Source organism: Aegilops tauschii, chromosome 4 (assembly GCF_002575655.3).
Source record: "Aegilops tauschii subsp. strangulata cultivar AL8/78 chromosome 4, Aet v6.0, whole genome shotgun sequence".
Lineage (NCBI taxonomy): Eukaryota > Viridiplantae > Streptophyta > Magnoliopsida > Poales > Poaceae > Aegilops > Aegilops tauschii.
The window spans coordinates 67,796,641-67,812,296 of NC_053038.3; positions in this window are offsets into that span (position 1 = coordinate 67,796,641).

Consider the following 15,656-nt stretch of genomic DNA (forward strand, 5'->3'; position numbering starts at 1 on the left):
GCAGCGGCATGCATGGCCACTTTTGTAGGGCACGGCCTGTACCGGATGCACACCTTGGCACCAATAATTTGTTGCACTCCTCAAGCATGGACCAATTGTGGTGAAAATTCAGAAGATTCTTGTGTATGTAATATGATCAAGTTAACAACAAGTTATCCTTCGAGCGTATTAATTGGTTCTCAAAAGCAACACTCAAATGCATGCATTTCACTGGAATTTGATAAATTCTGTTGGGCAAATCGTATATGGTTTGGGATTTGTGAAAATGTAGATGCATGCTTTGTGAATTTTTGTTTGTGATTTTGTCTGTGACATTTTACTTTTTCATAAAACCCAATTCAATTGATTCCACCTAAAAGGGTGAGTGGAATCAAGTCGCTCATGTACTAGACTAGGGAGTTTTTTTTGGAAACATGTATTCGCTCCGTTCCAAAATAGATGACCCGACTTTGCACTAACTTTATATTAAAGTTAGTACAAAGTTGAGTCATCTGTTTTGGAACGGAGAGAGTACTAGGGAGTTATAGTTATCATCTCTAAATGGTAATGAAAAATCTAAAACAATACAGTGCAAGTACCTACTTTGTACATTCGCAAAAAAAAAATGTTCCTACTTTGTAAAATCAAATCAAATCAAATGTGGTTATTAGCAACACCAAGAAAAAGGCAAACTCAAGGGCTCCTTCTTTTGCGAGTAACTCAAGGGCTTTTGACTTAAAAGACTTTCATAGGAAATTTGGACGGTTAGAATCCTTATTATTTTTGTATGTTTTTAATTGATTCGTAAGATTGAAATATATACGATTTTTCCTAAAGACTCATTTGTATTGCATTTCATAGGAAATTTATCATTCACTCAGATCTCTTGGAATGAATCTTTTGTTTACCCTGTGATGCAATCAAATAAACAAATATCAAATAGGGTTTAAATGAGCGTGACATTGCAATTTGCATTATTATTTTTACTATTCCCGTGTTTTTAGAATTCTATGAATCAAAAAGGCCCTAAATTCAATTCAATTGATTTTACCTGTGACTTTTTACATTTTTCATAAAACCCAATTCAATTTATTCCACCTGAAAGGGTGAGGGCAACCAAGTCGCTGATGTACTAGGGAGTTATAATTATCATTTTTAATGGCAAATAAAATTCTAAAACAATACAATGCGTGTACCTACTTTGTCAAAAAATCAAATCAAATGCGGTTATTACAAAAAAATAAAAAGTAAAACTCAAGGGCTCCTTTGACTCAAAATATTTTGAGTGAAGTGCACTATAGGTCCTTGAACTATTCCAGAGGTGTCACGTAGGTCCTCGAACTATGAAAAATGGCATCCAGGTCCTTGAAGGTCCTTGAGATACACTAAGTGTATACATACGTGGCACCTCTAAAATAGTTTGAGGACATGGATGACACACATATTCCACTTTGAGGGTTTGGATGACACTTTTCATAGTTCGGGACACCCCTGAAATAGTTCGAGGACCTACAATGCACTTCACTCAAAGACTTCCATAGGAACTTTGGGCGGTTAGAATCCTTGTAATTTTTGTATGGTTGTCACGGATTCGTCAGATTGAAACATATAGGATTTTTTTTCCCTAGAGATTCCTTTGTACTTGCGTTTCATAGGAAATTTATCACCCACTCAAATCTCTTGGAAGGAATTCTTTGCTTTTTCCTTTGATGCAATCAAACAAACAAAAATCCAATAGGATTTGGTGAGTGTGACATTGCAATATTGTATTTTTCTATTGCCACATTTTGATATTCTACGAATAAAAAAGGCCCTAAATTCTACTCCCTCTGATTCAAAATAAGTGTCACGACTTTGAACCAAGGTTGAAATACATATCCAATATGGCCATCCTTTCAAGTGGTAGAAGGTTTCCACGACTTATGATTTCAATCAGTCAAGAGTTTGGACACAGAACTGAGATTAATAATATCTCTCAAAAATTCAACATCCATATGTACACGGATTTCTATGATCGTTTCAAAATCCATATCGAGATTAATAATCTAATCCTTCACAACCTGAGAACCTCATGTCCTCTTGCACTCTGTGACCACTCCAAGAGCACCATCCTAACGCTTATGAGCTCCCTATGCAGCTCGCCGATGGTTTCCTCGAGCACAGACACCTTGTCCTCCAGCTCGTCGCACCTCCTCTTCGCCGCCGCAACCGCGGTCTCCGACAGGTGCCGGCCGCCCGTGGTCAGCGCGCTTTTCACCGTCCGGCCGTCGGCGGCCGCGGCGTCGAGCTCGGCCATGCACGGCACACCCTCCTTCCTGCGGCGCTCGTACTCGTCCTTGACGTGCTTCTGCACCTCCTGGAGCGCGCACTCCCAGGGCACCGCTCCGCCCTTGCCGCCGCCGGCGTGCGCGATGCCGGGAACGGCACGGCGCGACCGGAACGCCAGCGCAACGCCGAGGGCTCCCACGGCAAGGAGCGCCGTCGCGCGCGCGCCGGCCAGGGACTCCTCGCACTGCGCTCTGCCGCCGGAAGGGTGCCTGGCGTGAAGCGCCCTCTCGCCGAGCTTGCGCAGGTTGGACCCGCACTTGGCGAGCTCCGCCCCGCACCGCCGCTCCACGGCCTCGCACTCGGCGAACGCCGCGGCCGCGCGGCGCCGCGCTGTCGCCCCTCCGCCGCGGCCTTCGAGCCAGTGCAGCGCGATGCGCATGGACGAGGCGTAGCTCCTGATCAGGTCGAGGCGGTTCCTGAGCCCGGCGCACGCGTCAAGCAGCTCCGCCGTGTCCTCCACGCACTCGTCGATCGTCTTGCGGTCAATGCCGGCTGGCGGGGCCGGCGTCGCCGACGCGACGAGCCGTCTCTGCGCGGCGGCGGCGAGACCGATGGCGCGGCCGAGCCAGGCGGCGCTGGTGCACGGGGCGATCGGGTCGGCGCGGAGCTCGTCGAGCTCGGCGGCCAGCCAGCGGTCGTAGGCGGAGCGCACCGGCGGCCATGGGGCCACCGCCGGCGACGGCGCGAGCCGCGCAGAGAGGCGTGTAGAGAGCGATCGGAGAAGCGTCGATGGCTTCTTCATACTGTGATCACCTGTTGTTTTCGTTTCTTAGAGGCGAGATGGTGGCGAGCGGAAAGGGAGCTCGAGATGTTGATGTGTTGGTGTAGTGGCGGAGCGGTGCTTTATATACCCCTGCATCTGCCACAGTGACTTCATTTTAGTATTATTTTTCTCATTTCTTCTTGGTATGGCACTGCCTCTGCCTTTGTGCTGTACTCAAAAGTGTAGATGTGTGCTGAATGATTGGAAATTTGGGATCTAGAGAGTGCCTTATGCTGCGTGAACACACAAATTTGCTCCGTGCTTACGCTTTCCATCCTAACATGTCGTGTACAGCCTTACATTATGGGCTAATTATATGTAGAGTTTTCTCCCGAAAAAAAAGAGATTATATGTAGAATTTTGGAAAAAAATATCCATTGTGGCTTTTTGGCCAAGCAATGTGTTTCTTACGGAGTACCATGGTAAAAAATCAGATTATTTTCGAGGAACCAGCAGGAGCATTGACTTTTCATAAAGAAGAAAGAGGTGAAATCCCCATAAGTTACCACCATTTCTCTTCCCTTTCGTTGATCTGCATTTTTCTCTTCGCATGTTTAGAAAGGCACAATAGCTATATGTAAGTTTACTGAATTTGCAATTTCGACAAGTCGATTTATTGGGGGAGGAACGGTTGGAGGAGGAAGAAGGTGGGAGAAAGAAGAAAGAAGGGCGGTCGCTAGATCTTAATCTAATGACCGAGAAGATCGACCTACCAAAAAAAAATTCAGACGATTTATGTATAGCCAGTCCAAAGGCACAATAGAAAGGATGCTACTCGGCTTTAGATATACAAAGGCCCTTTAGGTTCACAACAATCTCTGAGCAATTCAACAAGGGAAACAACATGTATTTTGTCACCATTGTCAGATACATCCAACAAAGATTAGGCTCAGATTTTTCGCCCTGCAACTCACCACTCGGCACTTGAAGAGTCTCAAAACCATTTGTAAATTTAAACTATGTTCGTAAAATTAAAAATTCTTCATGGATATGGAAAAAGTATTCATATTTTTTTTAAATGCTCACGAGTTTAATAATTGTTCAACTTTAAAAAAATCATCGGATTTTAAAATATGTTTGTACATTTAAAGATGTCATGAATATGAAAAAATATTCATGAATTCTGGAAGGTGTTCACACCTTTTATAATTGATCACAATTTTTAAAAATGTTTATGAATTATTAAAAATATTCATGTATTTACTTATTTTATGTAAATTTTAAAAATGTTCACGAATATGAAAAAGCCTTCATGGATTTTCAAAAATATTCACAATTTTGAAGCAAAACATTTATTAATTTGGAAAAATGTTCGAGAATTTAAATTATGTTCCTGACTTTGGAAATTCATCCATGAATTAAAAAATATTATTGAATTGGAAAAATAAAATAAATGTACAAATGAGAAGGAAAATAAAACATGAAAAAAAATGGTAGAGGAAAAAAGAAAAGAGAAAAACCGAACGGAACCTTCCCACAAACCGGAAGGACCGACCTACATGGCCAACCCAATAGCGCCTACGGGGGTCCCCGTTTGCTTGACCGCTTCCGCCGAATGCACGAAATGTGAATTGGCATAATAACCTTTGGGAGAAAAATAGAATTAATTCCAAACCGAAGAACAGTGAGGCAAAGCACGTGTTATCCTCTATTCAAGCAAATACCACATCAAATGATTTTATGAAATACTCCCTCCGTTCGGAATTACTTGTCACAAAAATGGATATATCTACAACTAAAATACATCTAGATCCATTCATTTTTTTGGATGAGTAATTCCGAACGGAGGGAGTAGTTGTACCCCTACCAATTTGGACACTGATCGATGCTTGGGATCCGAGCTTAGAATCTTGATGCCACACTCCTACCCTGCCCCTACTCTACCTGTGCAACAAATAATTGGCGAGAGATGCGATGAGAGGCACGTTGTGTATGCGATATGTGGAAGGCATGCATGCCGAGGTGTGCACCCGGTACAGGCTGTGCCTTGCAGAAAGTGGCCATGCTGTTGCAATTGGAGACCACCACGGATGCACGGCCAGGATCGGTGAGCATGCAAGCCAATCATTCATGCCTACACTACACCATCCAGGACTCCATGATCAGGCCCAAACCATATGTATTAATCAACGACGGTGATGTGTCCCGGCCATACTATTTTTATAATCTGGTTGATCATATGCATGGGGGTGTTAATTTATGCATATGAGTGTTTCTTATGGGTCTCTTTGCCCTCTGTGTGGATAGGATCGTAGCCAGGACACAGCTGTTAGGCAGAAATACTCTGCAGTTTTTTGTACAAAATAGTGTGCACCAATTGTTAGCCACAACCACATCGATGGTCCCGGTTATTATCTCTGTGAATTCTATATGTGCGAGGCAGACAAGTGTTCTGATTCGGGAGACTTCGTACTTTTTTCTTCCCGGAGAAGAGACTTCGATACTTAATGCAATGCATGATCCTCCTCTTCTTTCCTAAATGAGAAGAGGCCAAGGAGGGCCTAAAGGCTTCTAGGTTGTTAAAGAAAAAATACATGTCAATTGTCTGTAATATTAGAAATGACCTTTATTTTTTCACAATGGAGTCGAGATGTTTTGATATTTCATCAAGTAAGGTCTTGCAGGAAATAACCTTTTTTTCAGTGACCTTTGAATTGGCTCCGGATATTGACTGATCAAACGTGCGTAGAAACAACATGATGTCAGAAAAGGGCCTGAGCTTAGACCTTCATCGTTCTAGCCGGCACGGACGCCGACCAATACGAGCTCACATTCTCCATTCAATTTAAAATTTAGTTTTATTCTAAGTCAAAAATGTCTCCATTTTAACTAAATGTATAGAAAAATGTGTTAATATATACAATATCATCCCTGCAAATATACACAGTACGAAAATATATTTGATTTTATGATGAGTCTAATTAAGCTAATTTGGTGTTGTAAATGATAATATTTGTATACGGACTTTGTCAAAATTAAAGAGATTTGACTTAGGACAAAACTAGAACATCAATCAATTCGGGACAGATGAAGCATCTCAAAACAACCACCACTAGACTTGGTGAAAACCTATGTAAATGAAGGGGAAAACAGGGGGGAAAAGTGCATAGGGGGTGTCGGCGACCATCGGCACTCGAGAAGGTTGTTCGGATATGGTCGCATGCAAACAAAAAACACTACATAAACATTTTTCAGAGAGCACCTTACTTTTTTAGTATGAGTAAGATTTGAGAAACCTTTTTTTTTGAGTTGTTGATGTTTTTTGGGATAGCTACCCGCTTATTTTAAACGGTTAAGATTTGAGAAATCTTTATACGAAAAAGGGTTTCCCCCCGCTTTATAAATAAAGCAACGAACCAAGCATCTAACATCACAGTACATAGAGTAATCAAGTCAAAGTCATGCTGGGGGCACAGCAAGACAAGCCCCAAACAAAGCTAAAGCTAAAAAAGAAGCTAATCCGGCTCGGGAGGTGGCGGAGGGGGTGGTAGAGGAGGGGCGAAGGCCGATGCCGAAGATCGAAGACCCGCTATGATGATGTCGATGGCGTCCCGGTCTCTGCGCTTGCTAAGCGGTCTCCAAAGCTATAGAAGGCCACACAATTTGTAGATAGCATCAGTCACACGCCAAGGAATCACGCGTTCAATGACTAGCTTATTACGGTTACACCAGAGGGTCCAAGCTAAGGTACCCAACACCACCCACATGGATGGGCGGCTAGCGCTGGGGAGCCTAAGTACCTCCCCAAACAAGTCCGGGAGGTTGTCATGGCACCAGTTGCCACCAACCACCTCCCGGATGCAACTCCAAAAGAATTGGGCCACCGGACACCGGAAGAAGATGTGATTTGAGAAATCTTTGATGTATGGACCTGCAATTCCACAAGATATAGGTTATGTGTTAGAGACTTGTGGCCGTGTTAAAGCAATACCACTTCTCTTTAATTACTTGCTCAACGGTTCAAAGGGGAAACTGGATGTACAGTGTCCGTTCGTAGTATTTTTGTGAAAAAATAGTGGGTCAAGACATGAAAAATAGCATAAATGTTCCCTCCATACGAACATAGCATAAGTGAGGACACATGACCCATAAGTAAACTTTTAGACAAGCGCTACGCTAATCGGTGCAATCAGAACCTAATACCAGCGTGATTAGCTTAACGATATTCTCCTCGCCATTCCTAATCCAACACTGACCAGAATCAGGTACCATCAACGCAGCAGACAAGAAACTTTTGCTTGACCAGTGCACAGACTTTACAAACACACATCATGTGCTTGACAAGGGTAGAATAAAACAGTGATGGCAGGACATGGAGACCATTAGATCCTTGAATGCTCTCCTTGGTCTCCCAACACAAATGCAAGTGCATACTACAAACCTCAACCACCTCTGTTGTAGATCTCGCCTACCTGTCTAAGTGTAAATGGTAGGGTGTTTGTTAGGACGTGCCGAAATTGTTAATGTATGATGCATTTGTTAGCGTGGAACAAAACACTTGTGAGTGGGGAATGAAGAGAACACGTATGTCAGTTTGATTTACACCAATTTAAATAGAGATGACGTTTTCGTTGTGTCCATCAATCTCCGGTGGAAGCCAATTGGAACGGCATGGAAGAATGGATTGTCCAAACTCTATGTAACAACTGGAGTAGCACGTCATCTGATTGGAACTCATTTGACCAGTAACCCAAGTGGCTGCTGTCAAGTGTCAAGTGCTTATGCTATCCGTAAGACAATAATATATGTGAATTATGTGTACCCTTGGAGTCTTCACCAGTTCCTTCATTAGAAAAAAGAAAAAAAAAGTACTCCCTCCGTCTAGGTGAATAAGTGATCTTAGGTTGTGCACTGTGACCAAGGAGGAGGGAAAAACGAGAGAACTTAATGTTTATTTGCTAATTAATAGCATTGCATGCAATGAACTAACCACTGCATGTCGTATTTGGTAGTCTCAGGTTATTAAAAGCATGCACACTCACATCTTTTATTGGTTGATATGTCAAGAAACAAGAAATGAGGTAGAAGTTAATGCACTGCGCCTAAGTGTTTTGGAATTATTTGGTTTTCATAAGATAACTTACACACCTAGACGGAGGGAGTAGTTGAAAACAGAGTAATGAAATACTCCATCCGTTCAAAAATACTTAAAGTTTTAGGTTTGTCCTAAATCAAACACAATAAATCGTACGTAGTTTTAGTTTTAGTTTATATTTATTACTTTAAATATGCATAAACCAATTCTCACTAAAATACATTGTAAAACGTTCACGCAACAATGCGCGAGCTAGCATCTAGTATACAGAAGAGTACAGTAACATGTCACTGAAAACACCAAAATATTCAATAATCATCTTCACTGTTACCCAGGAAGTAAAGCACCCGCAGCATTGGGAGCACACACCACGTGCTATATTCCTACGGATCATGCAGTGAGTTTCAACCCAAGCTAGACTGAAGAAACAATTGCAAAGAGAGCCTTGTGATTGGGCGGTTGTACAGCCTAACGATCCGAGTTTAATTCATAGAATTGACAGATAATGCACAGTGGTTTCCCCCATTTATCAAGGATTAAGCTTGTTGTGTGGTGAAACCAATATAGCTTGATATTCATTTAAAAATTTATGAGGACCACGTTTATCTTGGTACTCATACTAAAATAGTTGTATGCATCCCTAGTTGGTGCAAAGGCCGGGAAGTGAAAATCTCTCCCATTTTTATTAGGCTCCCCTTCCCTCCCCCTCGCGTCGCCTTCCCTCGGGCGGCGCCAGAGACCCCCGATCCTGCACGGCCAACCCCTCCACGCTCCTCCATCCCCAGCCGTCGTTGCTGCCAGCAAGGGCTGCGGTGGCGGCGGGCCATGCACCGCAGATTCAGGGCGGGTGGTCGCCGCGGCAGATCTTGTAAGGCGGAGGCAGCGTCTCACATGGGAAGGCCCGGGGCGGCAGTCAAGGCAGTGACCCTCCTGCGCGGCGGCGATGGGAACCTACATGGCCGGCGGTGTGGCGGCCGCGGGCGCATGGGTGGCTCCAATAGCTGCGGATCTGGTGTCTTGTCCATAAACGTCTCGGTACGGCCTTGGCCGGCCGGTAGCGCGAGGAGGACCGGTGAGGGGCGGCTGGAGGCTCTCTGCTGGTGTGCCGACGGTGGCCCTCGTCTCCACGGCGAGGCTCCGTTCGGTTCCAACCAGCTGTGAGGTTGGGGGGACGCGACTTCCGATGAAAATCGCGCCGACTTCGGTCATGGCGGACGATGGCGGCGTCTATGACGTCGTTCCCTTCTCGAGGCATCGTTGTTGCAGGTCGTGGCACCCCACTCGTGATGCTCCGGGGGAAACCCGAGATCTGGATCTACCGGATCGGACGATGACGGTACCTTCGATGCTGTTGTCCCTCCTGAGGGCATCGTTTTGGAGCAAGTGCTAGTTGGACAGGACAAGCGGAAGAGCTGTGTCTCATCCACCAGAAGACCGACGGCGGATCCCAGTGGCATGTTGCTGCGGAGGTTCGGCGACGAGCGCGTGTGAACGGATACGTGCAGGATGGTGGAGTTGTCTGGCGTCGTGGTGGCGTCGACGGCAGGCCGGGCAAGGTTGATGGGTCAGTTTCTGCACTGGAGATGGACCGGTGAAAGATGTGTTGGAAATATGCCCTAGAGGCAATAATAAAATGGTTATTATTATATTTCCTTGTTCATGATAATTGTCTATTGTTCATGCTATAATTGTGTTATACGGAAATCGTAATACATGTGTGAATACATAGACCACAACATGTCCCTAGTGAGCCTCTAGTTGACTAGCTCGTTGATCAACTGATAGTCATGGTTTCCTGACTATGGACATTGGATGTCATTGATAACGGGATCACATCATTAGGAGAATGATGTGATGGACAAGACCCAATCCTAAGCATAGCGCAAAGATCGTGTAGTTCGTTTGCTAGAGCTTTTCCAATGTCAAGTATCTTTTCCTTAGACCATGAGATCGTGTAACTCCCGGATGCCGTAGGAGTGCTTTGGGTGTACCAAACGTCACAACGTAACTGGGTGACTATAAAGGTACACTACAGGTATCTCTGAAAGTGTCTGTTGGGTTGACACGGATCGAGACTGGGATTTGTCACTCCGTATGACGGAGAGGTATCTCTGGGCCCACTCGGTAATGCATCATCATAATGAGCTCAATGTGACTAAGGAGTTAGCCACGAGATCATGCATTACGGTACGAGTAAAGAGACTTGCCGGTAACGAGATTGAACAAGGTATTGGGATACCGACGATCGAATCTCGGGCAAGTAACATACCGATTGACAAAGGGAATTGTATACGGGATTGATTGAATCCTCGACATCGTGGTTCATCCGATGAGATCATCATGGAACATGTGGGAGCCAACATGGGTATCCAGATCCCACTGTTGGTTATTGACTGGAGAGGCGTCTCGGTCATGTCTGCATGTCTCCCGAACCCGTAGGGTCTACACACTTAAGGTTCGGTGACGCTAGGGTTGTAGAGATATTAGTATGCGGAAACCCGAAAGTTGTTCGGAGTCCCGGATGAGATCCCGGACATCACGAGGAGTTTCGGAATGGTCCGGAGGTGAAGAATTATATATAGGAAGTCCCGTTTCGGCCACCGGGAAAGTTTCGGGGGTTACCGGTATTGTACCGGGACCACCGGAAGGGTCCCGGGGGTCCACCGGGTGGGGCCACCTATCCCGGAGGGCCCCATGGGCTGAAGTGGGAAGGGAACCAGCCCCTAGTGGGCTGGGGCGCCCCCCTTGGGCCTCCCCCTGCGCCTAGGGTTGGAAACCCTAGGGGTGGGGGTGCCCCACTTGGCTTGGGGGGCAAGCCACCCCCCTTGGCCGCCGCCCCCCCCCCCCCTTAGATGGGATCTCCAGGGGGCCGGCGCCCCCCCCCCCCAGGACCCCTATATATAGTGGGGGGAGGGAGGGCAGCAGTACCCTAGCCCCTGGCACCTCCCTCTCCCTCCCGTGACACCTCTCCCTCCCGTTTGCGCTTGGCGAAGCCCTGCCGGGATCCCCGCTACTTCCACCACCATGCCGTCGTGCTGCTGGATCTCCATCAACCTCTCCTTCCCCCTTGCTGGATCAAGAAGGAGGAGACGTCGCTGCTCCGTACGTGTGTTGAACGCGGAGGTGCCGTCCGTTCGGCGCTTGGTCATCGGTGATTTGGATCACGACGAGTATGACTCCATCAACCCCGTTCACTTGAACGCTTCCGCTCGTGATCTACAAGGGTATGTAGATGCACTCCTTCCTTCTCGTTGCTAGTAAACTCCATAGATGGATCTTGGTGATGCGTAGAATTTTTTTTGATTTCTGCTACGATTCCCAACAAGATGGTGGCGGCAGCCTCTGAGAGTGCACCGGTCCGGTATGGGACCCAGTCCCGGTGTGTGGCTGGGCTGGGCATCCGACTTTAGATGTTAGGGTTTGGTGCGATGTCCGTTTGGTATTAGGCCCGGATATTCGGCACACCTTCATCAATGGGATAGGAGTAGCAACAGATGTTGCCTAGATGGTGGCTTCAGGCTGACTGATGTAATACTTTTTATGACCTCTGTGAATAATTAATAAGATGGCCGCATGCATCATCCAGATGCAGAGGCCGGGGGTCTATCATCCTTTAAAAAAAAGACTGAAGACACAAACTGGGAGATCACCCGACGAATCAACCGAATTTAACGAGCCAAAAATGTTCTCATATTATTACCTCAAATATTTATTTTCCATGCAACCAATTCTCCTTAAAGTATATTGCAAAACGTTCACGCAATAACATGTGAGGTACTCCATACGTAAACATATATAGAGCATTTAGATCATTACTTTAGTAATCTAAACGCTCTTATATTTTTTTACAGATGGTGTATCATCTAGCTATGGAAGAGTACATTAACATGTCAGGAAAAAAGAAAAAAATATATTCAACGATCATTTTCACCATTACCCAGGAAGTAAAAGCACCTGCAGCATTGGGAGCACACACCACGTGCTATATTCTTACGGATCCTGTCCTGCAGTTAGTTTCAATCCAATCTAGACCGAAGAACTGACACAAATTGGGAGGTCACCGGACGAATCTAACGAGCCAAAAATGTCCTGGCAATGTTTGACTGAATTTGATTACCCACCAACAGGCAGCAGCAGTTGTAGCGGCAGCAGCCGACCACCGGGGAACAAAACTACAAGCTACTCCACCAGCCGGGGAGTAGAACGGAGAGTATCCAACCGCACCATCGCGTGCCGACGCTCAGTGAGTGGAACGTTTCAGGGGAGCAGATCGATGAAATCCACCGGCGATTTGCGCTACTGTTGTGCTGGGCACATGCCTGCACGGAGCATGGCCGGCGCGTAAACTCGTGGCGTATGGCCGGCTGCCTCGTGCGTGGTACCGATCGTGGCGTATGCCCCCCTGATCTCTCATTAAAGGTTCGACTGCCTACAGAACGAACATCGCCGAAAAGCAGAAACGTCTAGAATTTAAACTTTGATAGACTGTTTTTGATCGAAAAAATATATAACCAGTTCATAGAATGAAAAGAGTGGGAATTAACCTCCTGGCCATCGCAGCCGCATTTTGGCCATGTGGTACGCACTGGGGATTTCGGGGTTTCAATAAGCGTTACAAGACGAATGTTAAGATCTCGTTGATGCCGATCTAATTGATGCTGTGCCGTACATACGGTAACGATCCAGGATCGAATAAAAATTTAAGCAAGGCTGTACGTAGGAGCGGTTGGTGTTGCATCGCCTTTTGGAAGCAACACAAAGCGTCGCCCTCGACTAAGCGTCTCTGTTGGTCACTATCGAACACAAAGTTCGTTGCCAAAGTTATGGACGAACTAAAATAATTAATCCCATTACGTTCACTTTTGTAGGCTACTTGTGGCCAAAATAAGACGATGCGCGATCGGTGGTCAACTTGTCAAACTGGCCAATTATCGACGTATGTATGTTCTCTTCGGGGGGGAGAAAAGATTTCTCATTTAGAAATTGTGCGACGGCATGTTATCTTCAGCCAAACCGAACCTCGGTGCACTTTGCCTCAACTACAAAGATAGCCACTTGCAGCTAGCAAGGATAACCATGAACCCAACCCAGCTGCACGCTCAGCATGCTAGATAATAGAGGGCGTTGATAATTGGTAACAAAGCTGTGATTGAAGTGATAACGATCCCTGTGGCTTTTTCTGGCAAAAAAAAAAGATCCTTGTGGCTTTTCTCCTGGGAGCGAAAGTAGCCTAATCTTATAGTAGTAGTAGCAACTTGCGCACGATGCATTGAACTGGATCTTAAATACAGTTAGGCGCACTAAGCACGCCAACAATGAGGAGGCGATGCGATAAGCCTCCATTAGTGGGCGGCTAATGCGCGCTTTGGCCTTTTGCATTGCAGGGAACACAGGGCATTTTGCTCTGCCGAATTTAGTTTTGGGGAAGAGAAGAAGAAAGATGGCCAGGTTGTATTTGATGCCGAAAAACATGCAAACCAGTCACGCTGTGTCCCAAGATTATCTCCAGGCAACTTGGCCATGTGTCATGTGTGACGATGTTGGAGAGAACCCTAAACTAAAACGAAGGCGCGAGCATTATTACGTTATTGAAAAGGAGCTTTTGAGTAGGGCAATGCGTTGCTCCAAATGATGGAGAAAATGGCACACAATGTTTACTCGTCTGTCGTCACGGCGTGTTTTACTCCAGGAATCTGTCCCTGTGCAGTGCACAGTATCACGGGGAGGGGAGGGGGCGGGCGGGGGGATGGGATTGGGGCAGGGCGGAATGGGCGCTGCCTGCCTGCCGCCCACATGACGGCGAACGGCACAGCCCTCACAAGGGCATGTTGGCACAATGGACGACAGGTTTGCTCCGGTGCTTGACCCTCTGCCTCCCATGTGACCTGAGCGAGATGAACGGAGGTAACCGCGGCGTGTGCGATGCAAATCACGACGGCTTGTGTTCCTTCTCTCCAACTCGTTCCTGTCGCCGGAACTCGCGGAGGTCTTGAGTTGGCCAACGGGCGAGTGGGCCGGTTAGCCATGGCGACTGGTAAAAGGATGACGAGCACATGGCGAGTCCCTCGACACTTGTTACGGAACACAAGCCGCTTTTGCCAAGGCCAGCGCTAGGCGCCGGCGCGCCGGCCGAAACTTTCGGCCGGTCTAGCCCAGGCCGTTGGATTTAAGCCGTGTGATCGTTGGATCCGGACCAAAAAAAGCAAACAAATCGCCCTAGCTTCTTCTTCCTTTCTCCGCGTACGCATCTAGCCGTCATGGATGAGCGAGGCCCCCGACTCGAAGCACCACCCGGCTTGGCCGCCCCCAACGCCGGTCACCGCCCTCGCCACCGGTTGCTGCCCTCGCCGTAGGTTGCCTCCTTCGCACGCGCGTCACTGCTCCTCCCAACCATCTCACTCGTTCGCAGCTTCCGTCGTGGTCGGATCCCCCGCCAAACTTGGCCATGGCTAACACGGAGCCTCCGTCGGCAGCGGTTGAAGCTCCCCGCCCCCGTGGTTGCAGCATCTGGTGCACCACCCCCTCCGTCCTCGCCGTCGAGCTCGCCGCAGGCGTCACCGTCTCTGCTGGCCTCCATCGACATGCATCGTACCTACAGAATTCCAGTGGTTGATTGAAGCAAAATCAAACAACGCTTCCAGCAAAACCAAACTTAGGTTCCAACAAAAACGACATGAAACATTTGAGAGCTCTGCAGCCGATGAAGCAAAAAATTACATCTGTTCCAGCAAAACAATACATCGGTTCCAGCAAAAACAAAAAAATTGGTTCTGTAAAAAAGAAAAAAACATCAGCAAAAACGGCCACCCCCTTCTTGCAGCTCCCCTGGTCACCGGTTGTAGCTCCGGCGTACATGGTTGCAACTCCCGGTGTTTGAACGACGTTGGATGCAGCCCTCCTCCCCACTGGATGCAGCTTCCTCCGGCGAGGTGTCAACCTTGCAGCACATCCACCAGCTGGTTCCAGCAAATCGGGACACCGCTTCCAGCAAAAATGAAAAAAGTTCATCAAATCAAATGAGGATGGTAGCAAAAAAGAAAAGGGTTGTAGCAAAAATAATGAGTGGATCCAGCAAATAAAAAATCTGGTTCCACCAACCCTCCGGCTCCAGCACAGACTCGCCGCTGCCGTGGCCGATTGCAGCTTGGTCATGGTGAACTAACGAAGCCCTGACTATGGTTACCATGGAGAGGGCGTTCGTCCAGTTGCCGGCGGACAAGGCGACGAGCGCGCCCCTGGCTGTCGGCGGCCATGGAGAGGGGTGAATCCGGCGCCGGTGATCCGCGCATGATTCAAAACGAGGAGCATCGAGTTGCCGGCAGCTATGGCGACGAGCGCGCCCGGGATGCGAGTGGATGGGGAGGAAGACGCGACTGGATAAGGAAGGAGATGAGCAACGAAGGGATAAGAAAAAGAAGCCACGCGTGTCGCGGGCGATGCACGGGCCCCAACAGCCTCGCATTTGTTCCCCGTGTGTGGCTAAACAGGCGCTTAGATCGCTAAAAACATCCAACGATCCACGCGTGACCGGCCGAAACTTCGGCCGGTCCG